The sequence below is a fragment of the Cryptomeria japonica genome, chromosome 4 (genome assembly GCF_030272615.1).
Source record: "Cryptomeria japonica chromosome 4, Sugi_1.0, whole genome shotgun sequence".
NCBI lineage: Eukaryota > Viridiplantae > Streptophyta > Pinopsida > Cupressales > Cupressaceae > Cryptomeria > Cryptomeria japonica.
Window position 1 is genome coordinate 368,945,836 of NC_081408.1, and position 16,179 is coordinate 368,962,014.

The following is a 16,179-nucleotide window of genomic DNA, read 5'->3' on the forward strand; positions in this document are numbered from 1 at the left end:
TTTCTCGTTGACCGCTGTTTGGAACTAGATTAGGTTGCTCGAAGGGGAGCAAACCATCACCTGGGAGACCCATGAAGGCACATTCTATGAATCTATAACTGACAATGAATGTAGACGTATATGAGGTCTAGATGGCAATGTATATGATAATGTAGGACTATGTAACTAATATGAATGATAATGCAAAATACTTAGGATGATAATGAGGATGTGAGTGGGACTATGCAAAAGACGTAGGATGATAATGAGGACCTAAGTGGGACTATACAAAAGACTAGGTAAAAGACTGCCTAGGGTCACAAGTATGTAAGGAATTTTGAGTTTTGGTTTCAAAATGGACTTTGTTTTCTGTAACTTCATGTGTGGGACAATTTTTTGTAGTTTTCCAAATCCAAGAACAATTGCTGATAGGTATGTATAGCTGACTGACTCAATTTTCATACAATCTCAGAAAATTCAGAGATACGTGGGATAGGGCCTGAAATAGCCCAAGAGACTAACTGAATACTAGTCTAGCACAACGATACATAAAAAAACACGGAATACAATCTTAGGCTGGATAGGGGAAACCATTCAAATGAGGCCCTTACAATAAAATGCCGAAACAAAATGAATAGATAGAGAGTCTGGTAGCACTGGCTCCACTCCACAGCACACAATTCTCGGGCATGCCAGTCTCTCTTACCCTGAAGATCCAAAGATCTTATAGCCAAGGGATTCCTGTATCATAGTGTAAGGTACATGAAGGGTATCTATGGGGTATGATCCGCACTCCCAGAATCACTGAATGTAGCATTTTTTGGCAACTAAATTGGTTCTTAGTATTAGGTTTCGAGGGGTCTTGATCCAACGATGGATTCTTAGAGCAAGCCACTTAAGACTTTAGTTGAGCTTATCGATGCAGGGAAGGCCCCCACATACGTCAAATTCACTCAACACTCTAGCCGCCTGACCAGTATATTTATATAGCGGCTCGAAAAACCCACTCGAGAGTACACTGGGAGAGATGATATCCCCAATGCATCCCAATTTGAAGTACCTCTATGGGGTGATGAAATCCCCAGTCAAAGATACCCCTCACTACATAGAATAAAATAAAGTTTGAATGTCGTTGTCACCTTCCTTCTTTCTCCCAAGACCCCAAAGGTGGGTGGAAAGTCAATTAGTGCAACAGTAGGTCCACCCCAGACACAATAAAAATTCTTTACCTTAAGAAAAAGACAAATGATTTAATCTAATGTAGCCTAATTCATGTTCGTTTTATAGCCCAAATTTAGCTGTTAGATACGCATGTGCATGTCTATTTTAAACACCAAATCAAAATATGAAGGCACCAAAAACCAAGTGTGAGATACATGCATGTCAATTTTAGCCCATGTTCAATTTAAGCACCAACAACGAAGTGTGAAATTTTCCATGCATGTCCATTTTAACTGTTGTTGATTTTAAGCACCAAAAATGAAGTGTAAAGTGTGCATGCAAAAATACTAATCTAATCCTCTCTGCAAATCTGCCATAGGCTGTAAACAAAAGATTAGTAGTAAAGTCCAAACAATAGAAAACAAAAACTCAAATTTGACAGAAACTAATGCGTAATCCTACCTGCGCGATTGCGTGATACTTACAGACCGAATGCGTGAACCTGACAGAACAAATGCATAATATTGACAGACCGAATGCCTGATGAAGACTAATTGGTTGCGTAGAAACAATAGGGCGATTGTGTGACGAAAGGCAGACAACAATAAAAGTCAAAAACAAAAAAATTAAAGGAAACTAAACCCGATCAGGAACCTGCAAAATCAATTGTGAAGCCCTAGCCAAATCTCTCATCATCCATTCAATATTGATTAGATCATATTTAACTGTATGAGAAAGAACTAGGCTATTATATCTATCTAAGGCCATTTGGTCCTCCGAATCCTGTATCAATTTTTCTACCTGGAGAACCTTTTGATAGCGTTTGGCTTCTCTTCTTTGTTGTTTCATCCTTCTTGCACTTGAAATCCTGAAGTGTACTTTTGTTGCCATAAACTGTTATAATCAAATCATGAAATAAAAGCAATTTGATCCCCGATTAACCCAATTTGAGATAGAATTAGACAGACAAAATAACAGACAGAAGAAAAATTTAAACATCAATTAACCCTGCGGATACGTGATGCAGAAATGGCGATTGCGCGATCTGGACAGGGCAATTGTGTGACCTTGTCCAAATGAATGCGTGACCCTGAAGGGTCGAATGCGTAGTTATGTCTATGCGATTGCATGATGATGTAAGCTTGATTGTGTGATGGAAAATCTTTTCTCAAAATTTGTGCACCCTGCAAAAAAGATAAAAAAATCCGTACGATCTGCAAAAATCACACAGAACACAGAAAAGGTTAAATTGCTGTTAGTTCATGTCAGGTTCACCAAAATGTATATGCATGTAAAATTAATCTTATTGAAAACAATAATCAATTAATTAGAAATCAAGGGAAATCACGAATCCCTATCTAATCAAAGAATCTAACAAACAAGACAATGAAATAATGCAAATATCAAGAAATAAGAATTATAATAATTCAATGAAACTCCCTATTCCAAGATTACATATCGCTTCCATTGCTCTTCTCTTCTCTGTGGTATGATGGCTCTTAGATATTGCGCTGGTAACCTGCAAGTGACACAAAGATTCGAAGTTCATGATTATTGAAAATGGAGATTGGATGCTCAATTTATAGAAAATTGGAGAAGATTGATTGAAAGGTGGAACAAATTGATCAAGAGGTGGAACTCAGGTGAGCTCATATGAAAATTGATAGTTGAACTGTTGATTGTAGGAGTGAAACATAATAGATTGAATAGATCAATTGAGTTAACTGACTGAGAAAAAGCTGATTGAGGGAAGAAAAAGAATGATTGGAGGAAATAAAGAAGATGACAAAGAAAGCTTAATTTAGAAAAAGCTAACTGAAAGATGGAAATAGAAGTTGAAGAGACAAATGATTTAATTAATTAATTTAGCATGTGCTTGCATTTAGATTTAGATTTTCAACTTAATCTTTGCATGATATTTATTCAAATAATTGAATTTATTTTAATTCAATTTAGCATTTGAATATATTTAGAACTTGACTTTGATTTTCAATTTGGTTTTTGAATCATGCACATGTGTTTGAATTTGGAAGAAATTAGAAGAATATGAAATTAAATGAAATTAGAATTTGGGGATTTGGAAATGGAAGAATTAATTAGTTAATTAAATAATTTAAAGAAACTATTTAATTATTTAGAAATGGACTTTAATTAGATAATAAAGATTATTTGAATTAAAAGATCAAATCACAATTAATTAAATAATAAATATTTAATTAATATTTAGAAAAGAGTTGAATGATTAGATGATTGGAGATAGAAATTGAATAATTAGTAATTTATTTAAATAATAAAGATTATTTAAATTGGGGAATTAATCAGAATTAATTAAATAATAAATATTTAATTAATATTTAGAAAATGGTTAAAATGATTAAATGATGATAGAATAAGAAATAGAATAATTAGTAAGATTATGAGGAAATATGAAATTAGAAGAAATAGATTAATTAACTTAATTAAATAATTATTTAATCAATTAAAGGAATAATTAGTACATGATCAATGAGACATTTTTAGGTGTATACATAAGTATTACTCCATTCGCCATATTCTTCATCTGAGGGCCATTTAAAATTCATAACCTCATCAACGTTTTCTCTGTATCGAGTATACTTAATTGCTGCTTGATTCGCTCCTCTTTCAAAAGATTCAAAAAATGTTCTTGTATATATTATCTTGTCCATGCTGTCCTCTAGCATGCCAGTATCTAACTCATCACAAATCAAGTCCACTTGAGTGTTGATGACTCTTTCTTCCTCTTCTTTCCAAAATTCCAAAGGCTTAATTATTCCACTTTCATCCTCAATACCTGGTAGAAGTGTTTCATTCAGCTCACTAAAGCTTCTCATCAACTCCCTTATCTTTCTTTCTATATTCTTTAGCAGCATCTGAGCTTCCTGCATTGACTTTACCAACATATAGGTTGGCTCAAGTGTGGGTGGCCTCTCAACATGGTATTTGGAATCCATTGAAATTATTCTGAGTTCATTTCCCCTTTGTAACCATTTTGTAAACAAAGGGATTGCCACTTCCTTATCTCTATCAAAACTTTGAATAGCATTAAACAATAGAGAATATAAAGAATGAATGCTCTTTAATCTACACTCCACCTTCTCATTCAAATGAGTTAGAACTGAGACAACTATCTCATTTTTCTTAATGACAAACTGATCTCCTGACTCCTTTAGCTTATTTTCCAACTCATTTACCTTTTCCAAAATTTAGGCTCTTGTCAGGTCAGTTGATCTAGTGGGTTTAGGCTCTTCATCAACATATGGCACCAATGGTGGGATTGGAAAATCCGTCTCACTATTAGATTGAATTGTTGCATCTACATGTGAGACAGGTGGAGACCTAGACGTTGATGGGACTGATGCAATTGTAGGAGCGGAAGAAGATGCTCCTATATGTGTCTACTCAAGAAGTTGAACCTTAGTTTGCAGTTCCACACACCTTTGTTGAACTGCATTATAATAATTGAAAAGCTTTTCAAAATTGTTCATTATCTCCTCTTTTTCTTTAGCCTTCCTCTTTGAAGTTTCATGGGCCAATTTGGCCACATCAGCAACTAACTTTGAGGTTTCAACATTTGATGTATCAGAGGCTCTTTTTATAATAAGGCTTCCCCTCAAGTTTGGATTTATATAACTGATATTAGGCCTCCTAGGCCCCTGTTCTAGTGCCCATATTCCCAAGGTTGCATAATCATCTACAAATTTTGACCCTTTCAGTGTCAACCTTGCTTCTTCCTTTGAATTGAATTGTTGATCTTTTGATTTTCTGATTGCATCAAAAGCCACTGCATTAACTATATCCCACTCTGACAAAATCAAGACTCTAGCCTGATTTATGATCATCCTGCCTTCATGTACAATAATTCCTTTAAAATCTTCCATCATTTAATGTTTGACCTCCTCCTGATTTTCTTGATCAAATCTATCTAGCCTTTAGGCCTTTCTCTCAGCGCTTTTACTCTTGTATTCTTCTATCTTCATTTTCCATATAAATTGCAGGAAGACTGAGCTTCATACAAAGGCTTCATTTTCAATAAATATATCGCATGCCTCCTTCCTGGCATCTTTAAAGTCTCTACCTTGAATATCCAAAGGAGTGAGGTCCAATTCTAAAGTGGGTAGCACATGAGGAATACCAATCTACATCTCTGCTTTTGTCACTACAATGGTATCTTCCTCCTATTGTTCTTTCATGTGTTGCTCCTCTCTTTGTTCTTCAACCTACCTTGGAGATGAAAAAGGCACATGAGTTGGTGTAGGGATTTTGTTTGATTCTTCAATATATATGATCTTGACCCCTTTACAAGGTTTTAATTATGTTTTTTTGGGTGGCTCTATCTTCATTATCTTCTTTCCTTTTCTTCTCATCAACCGTCCACTATCACTGATACTCTCCTCTTCACTACTTGTTTCTTCTCTTACCCTTTTTATTACAACAACACCCTTTGGAGGATGCACATAGCTAGGTCTACCTTCTACTAGCCCATCTATCCTGTGAGGTGGAGGAGGAGGTGAACCTGGTTGTTTCATTCTCATCTGATGAATCAAGGCTGCTTCTTCCAGTGTGATGGGTGTAGGTTGCTACACACTTCTTCTCTCAACTTGCCGGCCATGAACTTCCTCAAGTCTGGTTCTATTTTCCTTTAATGCAAGAATTGGTTCATCAAAATTGTTCATGACAAAATCTACTTTGACACAAAATGAAGAGAGGTTTTTTAATGGATAATAGCTGGGATCCATTTTCTATACTATTTCCCATAGCTTCCTAAAAGCTATCTATTTATGCTTCCTCCAATCCCGAGTCATGAGAACAAATTCATTTCTTATTACATCCTGAGGGAAATTGTGCTCATGGGGCAATGGGCTTCCTTTTATTCTTGCCTTGAAAACATTATAAAACCCCTCCGGGTCACTATGTTTGACTGTGCTAACCCCTAAATGAAATGGTGCAAAAAGATTGTCAAAATGCACATATCCCCCTTTTATAATCACAAAATATGGAATGATAGTAAAATCAAGGAAAATAGTCCCTTTGCCTCTACCCTCCAACTCTTTATCATGTATACAACCTATTTGCCACAATACTTCAACAAAACCTAACTTCAAAGGAACATTAAAAGGTAATACATGTGGTTGGCTAGGGAAACCATAAACTCCGATATCTATACTAACAGGATAAGGGATAATGTCCCTCTAGTTGTGCTCAATTTTCAAAAGTGTTATCTTTTCCTTTGGTCTTACAAAATCATGTAGCTGCTTGGGAATCCTTGGTGGAATCACTGTTAATCTTTGCCTCGGTCTAGAAGCAAAACTATTATCAAACCTGACAAAACTTGCTTCCTGTCTTTCCCAAGACATGTCCATACTTCAAAGCTGCACCGACACCTCAATATTGTCAACTGTTCTCTTGAGATTCATGGCACCCGCAAAATAATTTATATTTCTATATAAAAACATGTGCATTAACAACGAATACCAATAGAAATGAGTGCTAAATACACCATTCTTAATATCTTGCAACTCCTCATGAATCTTCTCTTCAAGGTATGGGGAAAAGTCAAAAATCACTGTAAAATCTGGATGCTAAATTTTTATAGCCATACATAAAATCAGGTGGCATGACTGTAATAGGGTTGAACCCTAAAATCTGGCACAAAGAAAAGAAAGTGGCCTGCAAATATTTGGCGAAAGCACCAATAGGAAAGGGCTCTTCTGAACTAGGGCTTATATGATAAGTTGTATCTCTTGCTTTTTCCAAATGAGCTGAAAGGCGACTAGCTTTAATAAAACCCTTCATTTTGTAATATTTTTCCTTTAGTTAATTCAAATCTAGAAACGGGGTCATATCTGTCTGCAATAACTTTGAGGAGGTCGACATCCATGAATACATTGGGCACCACTAACTTGCCCAAGTCATATTGCCAGGCACTTGAAAATGAGGATTGTAAATTTCTCTGTCTATACCACAACTTAAACAATTCCACCCCAGTCATTGGCACCCTAGCATCGACGATGTTAGATGCCTTATCAGTTAACCCTCCTCCTAAGGTTTTGCCTTGTACAAGTCTCTGCCCTTGATATTTATCATTTGTCAAGGGCTTCACTTGATCAAGAAAATAATCAAACAAATTCTTCTTTAGATAGTCTATTTGTCCTGAGTGGTTTCACAGGGGAGCCATCCTATTTGACCAGTGCTTCTTACAATTACCCACAAAAGGAAATAGAAACTAGGGCTTAACACGAAATCCAAATTGTGACACAATTCAGGCAAATTTTACCTTCCTCTATTCTCACTTCTAACTCTAGAATGATCTATGACTTATTTCCTACAATTTTCATACAATTCACAACTTTAATTACTTTAAAACAAATGAAAAAACTCATGTGAACTTACTACTTTAATCGCACTAAAAATTCCTAATTTTGCACTGCAAGAAATTGCTGAAATCTCCCTCAGCTCTGGAATCACTCTTTAATCTCTTCTGAATGCTTTGGTGGTTCAAAATAATTGAGAAAATGCATTTAATTACTATTCTGGAGTGAAGTGTCACCGTCTCATCCACCATTATTGCTCGCGTGAGTGAAGAAATGACTCAAAACTGCATTTGAACTAAGTTTGAATCTCCACCATTGATTAATTTCCCGCTGGCAAATCACACGAACAACAGTGGTCAATCTGACATTAACCATTACATGTAGCAAGTAGGCCCATCAAAGGTATGACGTGAAATCTCTAACTCACCTTCCACTTCACCTCGATCAGCGACCCCCACCTTCTGGCTTACCTCAGTCCACCTTGGACACGTGGCATCATCTTGTGATGCCGCGATGCATAACCTTCAAGCATCTTCTACCGCAGGGTTGGAAGAACTGTTAGATCTATTCGAGATTTATCTCCCAACCACAGTGTCCGTCTTCCTTAGTAAATTAATGAGCAGGCATCTTCTTGACCAAGATTAAAAAATCTCCATTCATTAGAACACGTGCAAATAGTAGGAACTTTTAGTAACTCGATCATTAAACAAAGACACCGGCATAAATAATGTAAGGTTATACTTAGGAAAAATTGATGTGCCTGCTAAAAAATTTAAAGGGGACCCACTTCGAAAAAATTAGAACATAGAATTAGGATAATATAAAAGATTGTCGAACAAATTAATGCCTAGGAAATAAAATGGCCCCACCAATGTACTTAGACCCTTCAGACTTAAGTGAAAAAAGATAACACAAAATTAGAACAGGTTTAGGGATTTTAACCAAGACTAAATAAAAAATACATAAAACGCTAAACCCTAAGCATGAGGGCGAGAACATAGAACATTAAACACTCAAAATGACCAAAATTTTGACTAAGGCATGAAACACTTTTGCACTGTCATTTTGAGGACTATCACATCCAAGGGGAGTCTATGTGTTGAGATACATAAGTGGGTTGAACAAAATAGGTGCACATGTTGAAGATTTTGCTGTAACCATGAAAGATATCCATGAGCAAGTCAGAGAGACTTTGAAGAAGAGCGTGGGAAAGTATAAAGAGAGTGAATATTTGAGGAAGAAATATGTCCAATATAAGGTTGGGGATATGGTGTTTTCTTATCTTAGAAAGGAGAGGCTTCCTAAAGGCAAATAGAATAAGTTGATGATGGAAAATCTTGGTCCTTGCAGAATAGTACACAATTTCGGTCAGAATGCATATGAGATTGAACTCCCACAAGGAGTTTCCATCTCACCCATCTTTAATGTGGCTTATTTACACCCTTTTAAGGGATTTGTTGTTGCAGGTCAGGAAGAAAGTGTACCTGAGGATGCTGATGTGGATTGGCTTAAACAACTTGAAGCTATCCTAGATTGCAAGGTGGTAAAGAGAACACGAAGGAAGGAGTATAAAGAGTACTTGGTCAAATGCCTTGGTTTATTGAAGGAGGATGCAACCTGGATGTTTGAAGCATACATTAACCAGCATGGAGTCAAATTTGAAGACCTCATTTCATCAGGAGGATGAAATCGCTTCCTCTCTGGGTGTATGGTGTAGGAGCACCAAATCAACTTGGCATTTTTGGTCTAAGTGTGGCTTAGGAGTTTTAGGGGTTTTGATTCATTTTTGGTTTGAATAAAGGTCCATGACGACCATTTTGTATTTCTCAAATATGTTTATATGATAAAGTCTTATAAGGCCTAATTTTATGTCAATGACAATAAAATGGGAAAAGATGCTCAGTTGGTTGTAACTAGAACACCAACAGTCATTATCATGACTGTTGGTGTCCAAAAATTGTAGTGTTTATACGCCTCAAAATCTATAAGGTAGGGGTTGTTGAATATTACATTGCTGTTGAAAGATTGAAGGGAGAACGAATAGAAACTTTTCAGTTTCTGCTGCTAAAACTATTTTCTTTTGTTTCTTTTGTTTGGTTTTGCACGACCTATACAGATTGCAATAGATCTAAAATTTAGTCTGGTGAATCGTGCCATGGAATAATATTCAATTGAATCTATAGGATGTTGGGTAGTAAGGAAGTTTGTAGTTACTGTCATTTATGTGATTGGAAGAGTTGGAACCAGAGTTGTTTAAGAGGTTGAGAGTCTAAAATGTGATCGACCACCATTCCACCATACTATAAGATATTACCAGGTGGAATGGGTAATGTTAGGTAGTTTTAATAGTGGTTTTAAGTCCTGCAATAGAGGGTGGAGAGGATTTTGTCTCCTTTCAAAGATAGACCTAGCATCTTCATGTACTAAGGTAGGATAATTGCTGCTACTTGTTAAGTCAGAAGACCCTATGAGAAGGATATGTGATTAGTGATTGAATGGTAGTTTGAATGGAGCACCGATTTATGAGATGCAAAAACTATAGCCAAACATGCCCACTCAACTGGAGTGTAGTTTAGTTCATAGCCCACAAGAGTCCATCTGATATAATAAATTTTTTATTTCCCCTCAAAGTCTTCTTGAGCTAAGAGAGTACCGAGAGATGCTTGCATAACTGATATATAAAGCAAAAGGGGATTTCCTTCAATAGGAGGCATGAGAATTGGTGGATTCATTAAATACTCTTTTAACATTTGGAAAGCTTCTTCACAACACTTAAAAGGTACATTATTGTGCAAGAGGTGTGAAAAGGGATGACATCTATATGCTAATTGTGAGATAAATCTGTAGATAGACTACAATTTTCCTTGAAGTGAGCATAGCTGATTGGTATTCTTGGGAGGTGGCATCTCCATGATTGATTTTACTTTTTCAAGGTCTACCTCTATTCCATTTGCCGATACAATGTATCCTAGGAGTCTACTAGATGTTACTACAAAGACACACTTCTTTGGATTAAGGTGCACATCGAATTTCTCCATGCAATTAAAGATCTTGCCTAGAATGTTGAGGTGTTCTTCTCTAGTGTATGATTTTCCCAAGATGTCATCAACATAATCTTCCATAAAAGGTATGCATCATGTCATGGAAGATTGTGGTCATTGTCCTTTGATATGTTGCACCTGCATTTTTCAGTCCAAATGGAATGACATTCCAACAGTATGTTCCCCAAGGATAGGTAAAATTTATTTTGTCTTGGTCTTCTGGGGCTATCCTTATCTGATTATAACCAGAAAAGCCATCCATCAGTGATAACATAGCATGCCCTATTTTTCAGATCCACAATAATGTCTATGTTTGGCAAAGTAAAATCATCCTTTGGACATGCTTTGTTTAGGTCTCTAACATCCATGCACACTCTAATTCTCTTTCTTGGTTTTGAAATAGGTACAATATTTGATATCCACTCCACATAATCAATAGACTTAATAAACACCACATCCAACAATTTCTTCAACTCAGCTTTTACCAACAAGGCTATATACGGATGCATTTTTCTTAACTTTTTTTTCAAAGGCTTGACCCGTAGAGCTATTGATAAATCATTCATAATTAAATTTAGATCCAAGCTAGACATATCCACATACGACCAAGAAAAAATGATTTTTTCTCTTTGAAAATTTTGATAACATTTTCTTTTTCCTTTGTTGATAAAGATGCTACTAGATGAAGGATTTTAGGACTATCCCCTGTTCCAATATTAATAGGTACTTGTTGGTTCTATGATGACTGAAGATCTTTCCCAATATTCTAGCTGGGGAAGAATGTCAAGCCTCTCATCCTTTTCCACCTCAAGGAGGTTTTCACCATCGAATACATCTTCTTTTTTTTACTTTTTCCAGATCTAATACTATCATATTACGGTTTTCACCATTAGATCTATTATTCATTTTAATATTTTTAAGACTACAAGGATTGACATTTTCTCCAGAACTAGTTGTGTTATTGAGTTCATTAGTTAAGTGTGTGTCACTAACTCCTACATATAAAAGATCCATGGGATTCAAATAATCTATTATGGCGTGGTCATTGTGAAAGGTTTAAAGTTTAGGTGGGGTTTCATGCCCCTAGTGAATAAGCTTAGGATGTACAAGTGGGAGGTCATCGAGTCCATTGATATCAAAAGACATGATGGTTAAAGAATTTTTTTTTTGAAGGTCAATGATAATATCTTTGAGATTGAGATTGATAACCACCTCAAGGTTGCCATATTCATCTGATATCTAACCCTCCTCATGAGAGTCACTCTCAACACTTTGTGGGTCTTTCTCTAGTGATCTAGACCTTAAACTAGGTCCCTCATCATATATTCTATTATAGGAATGAATCATTTTTATTTGCTTGTCTTCAGAATATACTTCTAAAAGTCCCTCCCATTCATGGGAATCAGTCTCACTATTCTCTTGTAATTCCTAAATTTGCTGGTACAAATTGTGGGTAGCTTCCACAACATCTTCTCTACATCCCAATCCTTTTGTTTCTTTAGGAGCTAGCAAAGCAAGTTGGATAGGTTCAAAAATTTTCTTAATCCAATGGGACCATGGTCATTATATCCCATCTTTTGCATTATAGTGAACCCTTTACCATACTACTCAAGAGGTAATTGCATATCTGATTCTGATGTGTCTGCTTTGTCTTCTTCCTCTTTGTATAGCCATTCCTTAATATTTTTTTCATTAGTTTCTTATGATAATGTCCCCCACCTGATAAATGTATCTTTAGGTTGTTTGTTAGAATACAAATACTTTTTCTCATCCAACGTTGGTTTGCCATAAGATTTAGGTGAAGGGGGTAGCTATGAAATACAAAAGGTTTGTTGAATAGAATACTCCCCTATACCTTGATCTTTAATTTTAAGCTTCGATTCAACTGCTTTAGATGTTGATGGTATTGAAGTTGGGTCAATTTGTGAGATAGGAAGTGAAGTTGGATGATTATTCGAGACAATTACTTAGGATTCGACTTGATGATATTGCAATATTGGAAACGACTAGGATCTCCTTGAATGGTTATCTCTTGGCCATTATAAGGAAATTTTAGACATTGATGGTATGTAGATGGGATTTATTGTATTGTTGAGAATCCAACAAGGCCACTTAGTTTCATCAAACATATGTAATATCATTATGTATGCGATATCCAACGATAGGCATCTAGCTCCTCCCGATCATAAAGAAGGATTATTCTCTAAAGGATGGAGGTGGTTGGAAAAGAATACACTGGATCCTACTGACTAATTAGATAGGTGGGGCTAACTAACTTGATATTGTGGGTGAGGGCTGATCGAAACACTATCAGGAGTAATTTCTCAATTGTCAAACTAAAATAGCTAGTCGTTGTTAGGAGTAATCAAGAAGTTAACAAATTGATGGAAACCCACCCAGTTAACAAATTGATTTCTATCCAGCTAATCGAATGGGAGAACCTACCCTTTGGTAGTTGAGGTTGGTTCCATAACTTCCAACATTTCTAGCTCTAGTGGTGGGGAATGAGAAGGAAGTAACTTTAGTGGAGAGCCTAACGAATTGGAGAACAAAGAGAATTAACGAGGGAGTCAGTCTTGCCTACATGAGCTTTCATTTTGGAATTCAACTACCTAGGGTGGATCCTAGCAACAAACAAACAAAATAATTATAGATTAAGTAGGTTCTTCAACCCAGAACTGTTGAGGCAATACAAGAGGAAAAACCATAAAACAATGACTGTCATATAGGAGGAACAATAGAAACAAGAAAGAAAGGATGGATGAAAGAGGTATAAAACTATTCCTCCCACCATTCTTCAAGGGCATATGGAGAATTATAGGTTGAGAACAAGGATCTCATAGTAGGCGAGAAAGGTAGGAAGGTTACCCGACCATCCATATTGATTGGTTCAAGCATGCTCAAATGGACATCCTTCATTTCTATTTGGAAGGAACCTCATCAACCATGGGTGAGGACAAGGATCACTTGATATGGGTTGGAAATAATACCAAATATAAAAATATGGTAGGAAAGAACAAGCTGGTAGGAAAGAAGGTGTTATCCTTGAACCGACAGTTGGCCTAACTAACTCTAGTTCTCCTAGAGGCAAATAAAATACAGAGAGAGGCTGGCTTCTTATTCTCTCTAATAGAAAGAGGAGAGGCCACATGTATGGCCTAGCTCTAGTTTCCCACCCTTCATGAACCCCCAGGAAAGATATCCATCCAAATTAGTTTCTCCATCTAGGCAAGAAGAATAATGCTTTTTTCTCTGCTAACCGGAGGGAGGATCCAAAGATTTCTATGTTTAGGGTCATCCAAGGAGTATGTTATAAGATAGATCAAGGTGGAGCACTTGGAAAACCATGTATTTTTCCATTGGTCCCACTCTAATAGGCAAGATAATGGATCTTGTAGATGCTCTCTCTTCTTCATCATAGGATTTAATAGTAATCTTTTTCTTTGGATCCACAATGTTCTTGAAAAACCCCAATGCAAGGACTAATTTAAAAGAGCATATATTCAAACCAATCCCTTCATCTATTAGGACACATTTAATTCTATGTTTATGTACAAGTAATTCTATGTGGAACAACGTATTATGAGGTTGATTTATATAATTATCATCATGCTTGGTGAAAGATATGAATCGAGGAGTGGTAAGGCGTTTCACCATGTCCTTAAACTATGTGAGATCAAGGTCCGGGGATACATTGGTCTCTTGTAAATATTTCTCCAAAATTTCTTTATGGGCAGGTGATAAGCATACAAGGTCTAGGATTGATATATGAGCGTGCATTTTCTTAAGTCGCTCTAGGATATTATATTGATTAGTCATGGATGATGGCTTAGGCAGTACTCCTTGAAGGGTGACTTTTCCATGATGTGTTGTCATATTATAATTAGGTTTGTTGTTTATGGTAACCAAATTTACATAGGAATCACTTTTGGATATGTGATTGATAACATAGTCAAAAGACTCATTTGTGTAGTTGACCTTCTCTTTGCCTGATTTTGAGGGAGTTCCCTTCTCATAATTTGGAAGGGGATCCTTAAATACCACATCCTCTTCATTGGATTTATGCCCATCAATTGATATGTATCCTTTATCAATCAAGTCTTGTATAATGTTCTTCAATTTCTAACAATCATTTGTTCTGTGAGCTTTACTCCTATGAAATTCACAATAATCTTGGTAATTCCACCATGCGGGTTTAACCTTTGGTTCATAGTCTCTTGCTTCAGGTAATGTGATCAGATTATTCAAAATAAGTTTCCTCAAAGTTGTTTCCAGTGGTTCACCTAGTGGAGTGAATTTATTTTGAGGAGTATAAGAAGTCTTTGGATTGGATGCATTTGTTGGAATCCAAGAACACTGAGAGGGGGGTGTGAATCAGTGTTCTGCCAGAATTTTCAATTTTAACCTAATTATAACATGCATTCACCAATCGGTAAACCGATACATATATAATTAAAAAAAGTAAAGCAATCAATGAACCAATCACACAAATGAGCACCATAACACAAAGAATTTATACATGGAAAAACTCAAAGAGGAAAAACCACGACGGGATTTGTGACCCATAATATCAATCCACTAGCCATATGAAAAGATATTACACAATATGGGGGCCTGCACATGCAGGAAGGCTTATCGCCTAGAGCACACTGCTCAACACAAAGGAGTCTCACTGACTACAGTCACTTTGAATAAGAAAACATAAAACTAAACTCTATGCCTGTTTGAGTTCAAGTTCAAGCTCTGACTGTTCCGGTTCTGTAACCTTAAACCCTTACCAGAATAACCTTCACATCCAAAATCATTTATAGATCATTACACAATATTGATCTCATACATAAATGAACTCATACACATGATCTTCACATTACTAACAATACCACATACTCCTCTATCAAAAATGATCTAATCAATTGACCTATATACCCTTACAATCCTTGATGACTCATGTTGGCTTACATAGATAATACAAAAATGATTATATATGTCAGCTCATTACATACGTACATAAATAACAAAATGAATTGTCGATTATTGGATCTCCCAATGATGTCGGCCTCCTATACCGATACCCTTTATGTAAATCATGTCAGCCTCGAATGTCGGTACCCATAGAGTCCTTCCTACTGGTGAAGATACTTGTTGGTGTCAGTGAAGTGTCTATCGACGAAGTACCAAACCAAAGAATGAAGCCAAAACATGTTTCCATCAATGAAAACATATTAAACCAATCAAATGAGTGTCAATTTCCAACAATCTCCCCCTTTGGAATTGATGGCAACACTCATGTGAAAAATGATAATGGTTTCCATTTGTTGGTTTCACCTTGAGACTGCTCCCCCTGAGCTGAATATTCATTTGTGATCATGATCTGTATAAATAATCCATATCTCCTAATGTCAAGGATATATTTTTTACCTATACCTCCCCCTTTTACATCAATGCCAAAAAAAAACACCAAAAACTGGGACGAAAAATGAAATTCTGTACAAAGAATGTGCCCCAAAATACCTTACCGAAGTTGAATATACTTAAAAATTTCTGGATAGGCTTTCTCAAAAAGCTCTAGATAAGTGTCCCAACCAGATTTGAATGTGCTAGATATAGATACAAGTCCATTAAGTATATAAGCATGTGACTCTTTCTCCTTAAGCTCTACCGGTATG